This window comes from Bubalus bubalis, chromosome 3, assembly GCF_019923935.1.
Source record: "Bubalus bubalis isolate 160015118507 breed Murrah chromosome 3, NDDB_SH_1, whole genome shotgun sequence".
In the NCBI taxonomy this organism is placed as follows: Eukaryota; Metazoa; Chordata; class Mammalia; order Artiodactyla; family Bovidae; genus Bubalus; species Bubalus bubalis.
The window spans coordinates 56,874,325-56,886,383 of NC_059159.1; the positions used below are offsets into that span (position 1 = coordinate 56,874,325).

Here is a 12,059-nt window from a genome sequence, read left to right on the forward strand (position 1 = left end):
ATCTCCCATGCAGTCTTGGAAATGCAATGGTGAAAAAACAGGTGAAGAGCTTGCTGATCTTGCTCTCATAGTTCTATTTGTTCTTTGCCACAGGTGCTGGTGATAGCTATCCAGGTAATTTAAGTAGGATAAAAGAAGGTTATGTGATAAATGGTATCTAGTTTTGGGGGGCTGGTGGTTTGCATATCACCAGGTGTTCAGGGAATGTCTTTATGAGGGATTTATCAGAAGAGTTTCTTCTGAGTATTAGAAGGAGCTGGCCATGGGAAGATGAGAAAAGCCCATTCCTGGGAGAAGGGAGAAGGCCCACAGGCTGATGGATTGGTTGTCTTCCTCAAAGAACAGAAAGTCAGGGAGACCAGGGAACTGTGATGGGAAAGTGATAGGAGCTGCTGTCAGAGAAGTAGTGGGGGCTGGGTCCAGAGGGCTTTGTGAACCAAGGCAGTGGGCACAAAGATTTTATTCTAGTAGCTATGGAAAGCCAGTCAATAACTTCAAATAGGGAAATTATTTTTTTTTTTATTAGTTCTTGCTTCTTAGTAGAAAATAGAACATAAATGAGTAAGGAGATGGGTTAGAAGACCAGCACAATGATCCAGAGAAGAGAAGTTGACGACTGGCCAGAGCGGTAACAATAGTGATGGGGAGAAGTCAGTAATTTAGGGTAACATTTTGGAAGTAATGTCAGCAGAAATTGCTGACAGGTTGGCTGTAGAGACAGAGATAGCTAGAACAGATCTTCTAACATTTGCTTAAACAACCAGGTAGATGGGAGATCCATTTTCTGAGAGAGAGAAAGCTTGCAGAGGTGGTGACCTGTGGGCTGACCGAGAGTTCTACTTTGAGCATGTTGAGTTTGAAGTGCTTATTAAACACTCATGTGGAAATGTCACATAGGCAGAGTTCAGACTATTTTAGATAACCATGGGCCATAATGAAACTGAAAACATTATTGTTTTACCAATTCTAAGATGGAATTTTTCAGCAACTGTTTTTTTTTTTTCTATAAAAAACTTGTGTATAAAAGAAAGAAAAAGGGATACATGTAGATAGAGAACAGATTTGTGGATACAACAGAAGAAGGAGAGGGTGGGACAAATTGAAAGAGTAGCATTGAAACATATACATATGTGAAATAGAAAGCTGGTTGAAGCTGTTGTAAAACACAGGGAGCTAAGCCTAGTGCTCTGTGACAACCTAGAGAGGAGGGATGAAGGGGTAGGAATGGAGGAGACGTACAAGAGGGAGGGGATATATGTATACTATGGCTGATTCATGCTGTTGTATTGTATTGCAGAAACCAACACAATATTGTAAAGCAATTATCCTCCAATTAAAAATTTTTTAAAAGATTAAAGAATGAAATGGGGGAAGAAACACCAGCTTCAAACCACACTAGTCCTTTTTATTCAGGAAAAAAAGATCATTTCTAAAGGTCTAAGTACAAGAGATTTTCCTTGTTTTCAAGCCATATTCTGTGAGGATGTAGGCTGGAGGGGATACACTTCACTCTCTGTACAATGGCAACTAATTCCTGACACCCCTGCCAAAAAGTTTATCGTACAATTCCTGACCCTCTTGGCAAAGGGTTCTTTGTTAAGATTAAACTAATGACTTAATTCCAGTACAGAAACAAACAAACAAAAGAAACAAAAATGAACCTTTTAAATGTACCTACACTTCCAGGTGCTAACGCAGTCCTAATGGCTAACCCCAGAGGAATGAACCTACATCCTTAAACACTGTTCCAAGAACTTATGTGAAGTCAAGTTGGAAACGTGAAAATCTTTCTAGAGATCCTGAGGCTTCAAGGGTCTCCTGACTTAGGTGGCATAACCATAATTCTCAGTTTAGGAATCTCAGATGTCTGTGAAAGTACCTGGCAGAAAATGGAAAGTAAAGTTGAAACTGAATTCATAAGGATGTTTCAGCTCTGAGAGCATGTGGCATTATACCAAGAGTCTCCAATCAGCAAATGAGAGACTGGTAGGTCTGACCTCCACACGTGCTGTGCCATGGATGCCCCACAGGAGGGAGGGATTCAAGAGAAAAGTCTTCTTTCTCTTGTCTCCTCCCATCAACTTCACAGAGGATGAGGCTTTATACCAGCACACATCTACACCCACACACGTTTTAGTTAGCTTGGGAAGACAAAGATTTAGCTTCTGTTCAGGAATAGTGTGGCCCCGTTTTCTATACCCAGTGAGCAAAAGGGATAGCTATGTGTAGAGATTATGATCTCCCCAACTTCACATGAATCAGCTTTGGTTGTCTGGATAAATGAAGACAAACTGCTTCCTGGAACTGGTTCACAGCCCTCCTGCATGTATTGATCATTTGAGCCCTTAGTGACTTCAGTCCTGTAATAGTACAGAAAAGAAAAAAGAAAGCCCTCAAGGAAGAGAAAAATAAAACAGTGTGATTTATGTGAATACCCAAGAATGAACGATCATGACAACTTTCTTTAAGCACTGTCTTCATGGCAGCACTGAGAAATGCCAGAACACCAGAGGACAAATTGTGGGATGACACATTTCCTTGTCTATCAATAAAATGTTCTTTACAGGTGTTTAGCAGCCCCATCCAAATTCTTGCATCAAAGAATCATTTCCTTTGAAAGAGGACCTCAGCAAGCATATTCACAACTTCATTTTGTCTTTGAAACAATAAAGTGAATTTTTATAACTATAAAAATAATTCATATTCATTAAGAAAAATTATAAAATGTGAAGAAAATTTAAATGGCATGTAATGCTAAAATCCACAAATCCCTAATTGCAATATATGATATATTGCTTCTCTTTTTACCATTTTTTATTGAAGTATAGTTGATTTACAATGTTGTATTAAATTCTGCTGTTTAGTAAAGTGACTCAGTTATAGATATACATACCTTCTTTTCCATGGTCTTTTCCATTATGTTTTAATTTATCACAGGATATTGAATGTAGTTCCTGAGCTATACAGTAGGGTTTTTTGTTCACCCGTCTTACACGTAAAAGTTTGCATCTGCCAGCCCCAAACTCCCAATCCTTCCCACCCCCGATCTATCTCCCCCAGACAACCACAAGTCTGTTCTCTATATCTGTTGGTCTGTTTTCATTGCATAAACATGCTCATTTGTGTTCTACTTTAGATTCCATATATAAGTGATAGCATATCACTTATAGGCTGAAGGACTGATGCTGAAGCTCCAACACTTTGGCCACCTGAGGCGAAGAACTGATTCCTTAGAAAAGACTCTGATGCTGGGAAAGATCGAAGGCAGGAGAAGAAGGGGATGACGAAGGATAAGATGGTTGGATGGCATCATTGACTTATGGACATGAGTTTGAGCAAATTCCAGGGTTGGTGATGGACAGGGAGGCCTGGCGTGCTGCAGTCCATGGGGTCTCAAAGAGTCGTACACGACTGAGTGACTGAATTGAACTGATTTTCTATACAGTGAGCAAAAGGGATAATTATGTATAGAAAAAAAGATCTTCTCAGCTTCCATGAGTTAGCTTTGGTTATCTGGACGCATGAAGACAAAGTGTTTCCTGAAATTAGTCCCCTTCCCTTCTGAATGTAGTTTCTGCGGTTAGTGACTTCACTCCAGTAATACCACAGAAAACAGAAAGCCCTCTAGAAAGAGAAAAATAGAGTGATGCAACTTACGTGAATACCCAAGTAGGAACTACTATGACAACTTCCTTTAAACAGTCCCTTCACGGCAGGACTGAGAAATGCCAGAACACCAGAGAAGCAAAATGCTTGGTGACACCTTTGCTAGTCCATCCATAAAATGTTCTTTTCAATCACAGAATAGCTCCACTCAAATTCCGGGTCAAAGCAATTTTTTACCCCTCATTTCCTTCAAAAGAAGGGGTTTGTTTCAAAAGAAACAAACTCACATTTTCTTTATGTCTCTTAAAAATGAAATTTTCATCATTATAAAAGTAAGTCATATTCATTGAGAAAAATTAGAAGATGCCAAAAATAATAAAGAAAACTAAAACATGTAACTTCATAATCCTCAAATACCAACAATATTTTGCATATTTTTGAGTAAATAAATATTTCTATGTGTTATAAAATGGGAGTAATTTAGTATAAACAGACTGTATTCCTATTTTTAACTACATCATTTTGAAACTGAGTGATCAGCTAATTTTATTATTCTGTAAGTTATTTCTGTTTCCATATATATATTTTCACAATTATGAACACTGCTGGAAAAATTATTCCAAATGGACAAACCTGGTTCATAATACTAACTTCCTCATTAGGCAAGCAAAATGTTTCTTCAGAGATCAATTTTAGGGTCAATGACATTAACATTTTAATGCTCTTTATACTTGTTATAAATCTTTAAGAAAGAATTTTACCTATTTATACTCTCACCAGTAGCAAAGAAACATCTCACCAGGACTGGGTACCACTGTTTGTACAAATAATTTAGTAGGAGGAAGCATAAATCTTAGTTTTATTTGGGCAATGTACTAATGCGTAATTCTCTTTCAAATTAGAGATGTAATTCTGGTGCAAAATTTTTTGCAGATACATTTTGAAATTCTAACATTTCAATAAATGACTAAACAAGTATACTCAAAAGGTGCTTGGCTTTTCCTGAAGGTCCTCCAGGAAAACACTTCTAAGAATGGCTCAATTTCTGTATCCAAAGTAAAATGCAATGCATGCTTTTCTTTTTTACATTACTTTTAATTGCAGTATAGATGATTTACACTGTTGGGTTACTTTCTGCTGTACAGCAAAGTGAACTACTTGTACAAATATCCACTATTTTTAAGACCCTGATGTCAGAAAGATTGAGGGCAGGAGGAGAAGGGGGAGACAGAGAATGAGATGGTTGGATGGCATCATTGACTAAATGGACATGAGTTTAAGCAAACTCTGGAAGACAGTGAAGGACAGGAAACCCTGGTGTGCTGCAGTCCATGGGGTCACAAAGAGTTGGACACGACTGAACAACAGAAAAACAACATACTTTTCTAATGACTCACTGATTACAGGATACTGTGCTTTCCTACACCACAGGTGGTAAAAGAATTAGTCAGTGGTAGAGAATCAGTTGATACCATGTGTAGAATATAATTCCCAGAAGAAACGGGAGATTCATTATAGCATATACTCTCTTTCTTACTAAGAAAATTGCACAGCTGATAATTTTCCTCATCTCTTTTACAGGTAGAGGCAGCCATAAGACAATTCTTTCTTCTTTTGAATATGGGTATGATGTCTAGAGCTGAAGCAGCTATTTTGTGATTAAGAGACAATAAAAATGAGAAAGCAGAGTGAAAATATTCAGAGTTTTACTGACATTGTTGATCAAATGATTCAACGCCAGCAACTGCTAACCTCTGGACTACTGGCTAGGTGAGAAATACAAACCTCTCTTTGGGGACTTCCTTGGTGACTCAGCTGGTAAAGAATCTGCCTGCAATGCGGGAGACTGCGTTCGATCCCTGGATTGGGAAGATCCCCTGGAGAAGGGAATGGCTACCCACTCCAGTATTCTGCCCTGGAGAATTCCATGGACTGTACAGTTCAGGGGGTCCAAAGAGTCGGACACAACTGAGTAACTTTCACTTTTCACTTGTTTAAGACTTTGTTAATCCAGTTTTCTGTTACTTGCAGCTACAAGCAATCCTACTTATTACAAGTGGTTCTTATTGAGAATTTTATTTGAGCTCTGTGATCCTGAAAAACTACAGAGATTAAGAAACTCTCCCATGCTTTGTGTTTCAAAAAACAGCTATCACAAAAGAATCACTTTTACACACACACACACACCCTTTCTTTATCTATCACAAGGCCAGACACAATACCTCAAAATTCCCTTTGTTGGTCCCACAAATGCTAAGCTACTAATTCCAAGGATCAATAGGCACAAAATGCCTGTTCACCAAACTAGTTAAGCATCTCCTTCCTCGAGACTCTAAATTTTGGCCCAGCCTCAGTCTAAGCAGCATCCAGCCCTGCTGAGAATGAACAGGCCTCAGGGTAAGACATTCTGTTCTATTCTTCAGCAGACCACCTTCACCTCACTTCCCCACATGTGGTTTCAGTCTTGCTGACTCCTCTCTCTCTGTTAAAAAAAAAAAAAAAAAAAAAGATTTTTCTGCCTCTCTCCTGAGAAACTCATGGATCTTATGGTCAAAGTATTCTTCCTAATATAATATCCTCCAACTCTTAAAGTCCAGTCTAAACTTCAAGTCCAGGTTTGCTTTTTATTTGACATTAAAGTAGACTGACAAAATAGTACTGAGCAGACTTCTGAATAGTTCCAAGCATGTAAGACTATGTAATTCATTAAAATAGTACACAATACTACACTATGTAATTCATTAAAATAGTACAAAAATACATAAGCATTACTAAAACGAATAGTTAAGGAAGAGAAATAAGAGATAATGGACACAATTAATGGACACTGAACTGCAGCATATTTAATTCTGCATAGAAATCTGAAACTTCACACACTCTATTACAGAAAGTTCCACCTCCTTCTACTATGTACCACGCGGGGAAAAAAAACAGCAACAACCATCATGGGCCCACTATATTCTTGGGCCTGAGAAAACCGTCAGGCAAGGTGTACACTTGGCTTTCCAGCTTGGAATGGATTTGCCTTGGTGATCCGTCAGCGTCACTACAGCTGCCATGCATTCTGCGCTGGAAGCTGTCCAATCACTCTGCCCTAACTCTTTCAATAATACGAACATTTATTTCTCTAAACACAGTGCAGGTTCCAGTTTTAGGTTCACTATCTTGTGTAAGCTCAACAGAGCCCTGTGGTATCAACAGGGACACTGGTGTCATGTCCCTATGACATGAAGCTCAGAGAGGTGACATACTTCCTCGAGTTCTACAGTTGGCTCTGGGGACAGCCAGAGAGAGGAGGACACCGTCCACTTCTTCTCCCCACGACGGCTCCTAATATGGCTCTACTCTCTCTGCACACTTGCTCCAAGCCACTGCTCCAACGACAAGCTAAGAATGTCAGTAAAGACGGCACAGGCTCTCAGAGCTGGAAGGAGTCTTAGATCCTTATGTAAAAAATGACAGAGACGCATCAAAAGGCAGCTGATGACTCCTGCTGGCAAAACCTGGATGGGAAACTTTCCTTCCAGTCCCTAACCCAGTGTTCTTGCCCCAGACCACCCAGAAAAATGCAAATCTGCAGAGACACCAAGTAGCTTGGTGGCTGTCTAAGACTGGGAACTGGAACAGGAGATGACTGCAAATGGGGAACAGGTTTCTTTGGGGATAACACAAATATTCGAAAATTAGACTCGGGGAAGGATGTGTGACTCCATAAACTTACTAAAAATTAGTGAACTATACATTTAAAATGAGTAAACTTTGAGGTACTTAAATGATACCTCAAGAAATACAGCTGTTAACACTAGAAGATAATGAAACTCACTCAAGGTCACACAAGTAACGAGCATGACCTGAAGCTCATTCATTGCAAAAGAACCTGGACCTGAAGCCAGCGATGTGACGGCAGAGTTCACAGCCTATGATCCCGCCTCCAAGCGTCACTGGCCTCTCCCAACATATTATTAGAGAAATAACAAGCTGTCAGAGTAGACAGAGCTGTGGCCAAGGTGACCGTGTGATTGACCATTCTAGCGGACAGTTCTGAGTGAAAGAGCTTTGTCATGTGTTTCACCAGGACAAGCATAATGCAGGTCTTGAAGGGTAGAGTAGAATATAGATCACCCTACTCACAGCAAACACCATTTAATTTACTAGGGGCTTCAAAATGTATCCTCTCATTGGATCCCTGGCACAACTCTGGCAGAAAAGGAATTATCTCCAACTTACACATGAGGAAGCTGAGACTCAGCTAGGGCCCTAGGTTCATAAATCCCAAAACCTCAGAGCAATTAAGCATCAGAACTGTATTTTAGACCAGGAGTTACTGAATCTGTCATGCTGTCTATTTTTCACAGTCCACAGCTAACAATAGTTTCTAGATTTCAAAGTGGTTATGTAAGGCAATATACAGCCTCTTAGTCTATAAAGCCTAAAGTAGTTTCTATTTGGCTCTTAACAGTAAAAAAAAAAAAAAATTTTCCAATCCCTGCTTTAGACCATTTCCGCCACCACTTCTTAAAAACATACAGTCCAGAAAAGCTCTGGATTACTAGAGTCATACTGCTACTCCACATGCAAGAGAGGAATCTTTGCATTATAAACCCCAAATATATTATGTTTTATTTTAAATCACATGTGGGTTTACCATTTAAGCTCAGACCACTCTTCAAAGTAAATCTGCTGATCTTGAGCACACCATACAGGATAAGCAACAACACTCTTAAACAAAACATATGCAAACTCAGAAAACCAAACAGAAAAAAATATCTTAAAAGAAGCTGTCAGGAAGGAATGGGCCATCATTTTACTTATAGAGGAATACCGATGATAATTATAGCAGATATCTCATCAGAAACCACTCTGCAAAAAAAGAAAAGGTAGGGTGAAATATATACTAAATCAATCACTGACCTAGAATTCTATATCCAATGAACCCATCCTTCAAAAGTAAAGAAGAAATAAAAACTTTTTCAGACAAACAAAAACAGGGAATTCATCAGCAGCAGACTTGGCTCTGGAAGAAATGTTAAAAGAAGCTTTTCAGGGAGAAAAACATACGATATAAGTCAGGAACTCAGATAGACATTGCATAAAAGGTGCCTGTTTTATTGTCTTAAAGTTTCTGGTAAGTATGAACTTTCTGTCTGATGAATACATCAGGCATCACCAAAATGCAGGCACACAGTAAGTTCTGAAACACTGCTTGAATGGGTCATGAAGCAGTATTTTGAAGGTTTCTTCTCACTAGGGTGTATTCAAACAGCCCCAAACCAGCTGTGGAATACAAAGTCTGACTTATACTTGCAGACAGGCATGGGGGATCCTGCTCTCCCCTCCCCACCAAGGCATGCCTTCAAATCTTGGACCAGCACCTTGCAATCGGTCAGCATCTTCATGCTGCCTCACACCACAAGCTCATCCTGAGAGAAGTGAGGAGACAGAGAGAGAGCTGAGGCTCCAACATTATCTATCCAGTTACACTGAGGGGCGATGGGACAGGAGAGAGACAGAGAGAGAGCTGACCTCCACCAGTGGCAGCAAGTAGAGGAAGGCTACACATGGTGCTCAGCTTTAAGCCACGGTGGTCCTACCCACACGTAAATATGGCTCTGTAAGTGTCCCCAGTGTATCAACTGCTCCATCGATCATGTTGGTACCTAGAAGGATGGGAAAAGGGAAGAGAGTCCTGGCACCCAGAAGTGAAGAGGTCCGTGATGCAAGTCGGATTACGATCCCATCTGGGAAATCAGAGTGAAGCTTCTCACCCACTGAGGTAATCCGTTTCCATGGCAGTTGAATCACTGCTTCCTTCCAAAAGGCCAAGCTATCTCTCGACACAGCACGGCTGAACCTAGTTTTCCAGTGAGGCCAGGCTCTCAGTAGTTCAGTAGGGCAACAGCAAGGAAAAGAACAGTCCCTGGGAAAGTACTGTCTGCTCTTGACCAAACTCACTGATGAGAAGACCTTTGCAAGGACAAAGGCAGCCGCTTCACACAGTGCCAGACACTTGGTTTCAAATCGTAAGAAGTCAAGCCCTCAGTCAGATCTTTCCAGACCAATATTTTCTTGGTCTAAATCAAGATGTGAGCCTCTGCATGCCAGTTTCACGCCATGTACAGGCAGGTCACAGTGTCTACTGGCATGGTATCCAGCCTAAAGCTCCAGGGAGACCTGACTGCATATCTCTGGGAAAGCTTTTGCAAATGACCCACGAACCTTCTCTCCAAGGGAACCTTCTCCCTGCTGTTCAGGGGACCACATCCACTCCCAAGTGGCCACTAATTGAAAAACCAGGAAGAGTTGGTCTTCACGTGGACATGACTTCCACCTTAAGATAGTCCTCCTTTTCACTCTTCCCTCTCCTGCCTCTCAGTGCCATCACGTGGGGTGGTGCACCTCAAACACCACATGAGAAGCTCCCCTTACATCAGTGGTTCGCAAAGTATAATCCATGGAGCTTCAGTATCACGTGGTCATTCGGTAAAAACAAAATGTTAAAAAGGAGGAGGAGGAGAAGTAAAGTAATGTAAAGCCAACTCTCAAGTCCCACCCAGATCCACTGAATCTGAAACGGAGTAGGATATTAACTGTGAATTTTAACAGGCTTTGCAGATGAATGTTAACAGGCTTTGCAGATGAGTCTAGTGTATGCTCAAGGTTAAGAATCACTCTGCCATGGATCATTTCATTCAATGTTTGTCAGAAGCCAATGATCCTAAAAAGCAAGAATTATACTTGTTTTGCAAATGAGGAAGCTGAGATTTTAAAATGAAACAGCAGCCGGCCAATATCCCCCAAGTAGTAAGTGGGGGCCACTCTCCAACATCAGGTTCACCCTGGTCCTGCGCCCTTCTGGCCCCTCCTGGAAAAGGAGGGAAGGTCAGCCTGGAACTTAGCTCTCAGCGTTCCCTCTACTGCAATGGTTTATAACACAGCACACTCATTACAATTTCTTGGGAAGCTTTCACATGAAAAAACAAAAAGAAGCAACAAAAACATATTTTATTTTGAAGCATTTCAAACACACCAAAGTAGACAGGACAGAATAATCAGCCTCTAGGACAAAGGGGAACTTCTCAAAAGGACCATCCAAGCTCCACTCCAACTCTGTTCACGATGGGGCTCTAATAGGGCTGAGAGGTGACCTGAGAGCTCCCCAGCAGCTCTTGAGCTTTGAGGAACACTCTCTGGTCCATTTCTCCTCTGATATTTGCAGGGCACAATCTCTTCTTTCGTTTATATCTCCACTCAATTGTTAACCTCTGGAAGAGGGTTTTTCCAGATTCCCTGTATCTAAAGCACACCTGGATATCCCCACCTCCGCCATAACATCTCTGTATCCCTTCATCCCACTTTACTGTTTCTGTAGCATGTTCAGCTGTCATTTCATTATATACTATGTTTATTATCCTCAGTGAATACTGTTTATTGTTTAAGAAGCTCATTCACTGAACCAGCAGCTCCAACTGCCTGCTCTCTGCTTATGCCCAGTGTCTGTCAGGGCACTGCCACATGGAGGCACGCAGTGAATGTCTCCTGAGTAAATGAATGACAGTGGAACAGAGCAGAGACTGTAACTCAAGACTGTCTGCCTCCAAAATCCATGCTCTTTTCCACAGCACCACATAGACTAGCATAGCACACAGCAGTGTTGCCCTAGCTTCGCTTTCAGGTCAGTTCAGTCGCTCAGTCGTGTCCTACTTTTTGCGACCCCATGGACTGCAGCACGCCAGGCCTCCCTGTCCATCACCAGCTCCCGGAGCTTACTCAAACTCATGTCCATCGAGTCGGTGATGCCATCCAACCATCTCATCCTCTGCTGTCCCCGTCTCCTCCCTCCTTCAATCTCTCCCAGCATCAGGGTATTTTCCAATGAGTCAGTTCTTCATATCAGGTGGCCAAAGTATTGGAATTTCAGCTTCAGCATCAGTCCCCCCTGCCAATATTCAGGACTGATTTCCTTTAGAATTGACTGGTTTAGCTTTGCTTAGCTTGGAGAAAAAGAATGTAGTTCTGAATTGAAGCAAACTATATATTTGGTACTGAGTTTATCCAAGTACACTGGTTCGTGTCTAAGTACTAGCTATGAGGGCTTGTGTGGCTCACTCTGGGTCTTACTGCCATCCATAAAATAGGAAAATAAACCTGTCTCTACCTATCTTCTATATTTGTTGAGAGGGATAAATGAAAACTTACATGTAATAGCATTTTGTATATTAAGGGGCCATGTAAAGATAAGTTAGCACTACACTTGGGGAGAGAAAAAGAAGGTGAGACCAAGGAAACAGAGTAGGCAAAGAAAGCAGGAGAAAAGCAAAAAGAAAGGGTGATGGTAATTGGACAGAATGGTTGCAAAGAGACTTTCTAAGTCTAAAATTCTGTGATTTAATAGGAAAAGAGAAAATGGAAAAGTATCACAAGGTACTTTTGATGTATCAAGAGTAGCCATTTGT

The 12,059-nt window shown here is 40.9% G+C and overlaps 1 protein-coding gene across 2 annotated transcripts in view; it reads right to left on the minus strand.

Moving 5' to 3' along the window:
• The window catches only part of LOC102412899 (phosphatidylcholine transfer protein), a 276,982-nt gene that overhangs the window by 261,760 nt on the left and 3,163 nt on the right, over positions 1–12,059 (minus strand). The window lies entirely within an intron of this gene.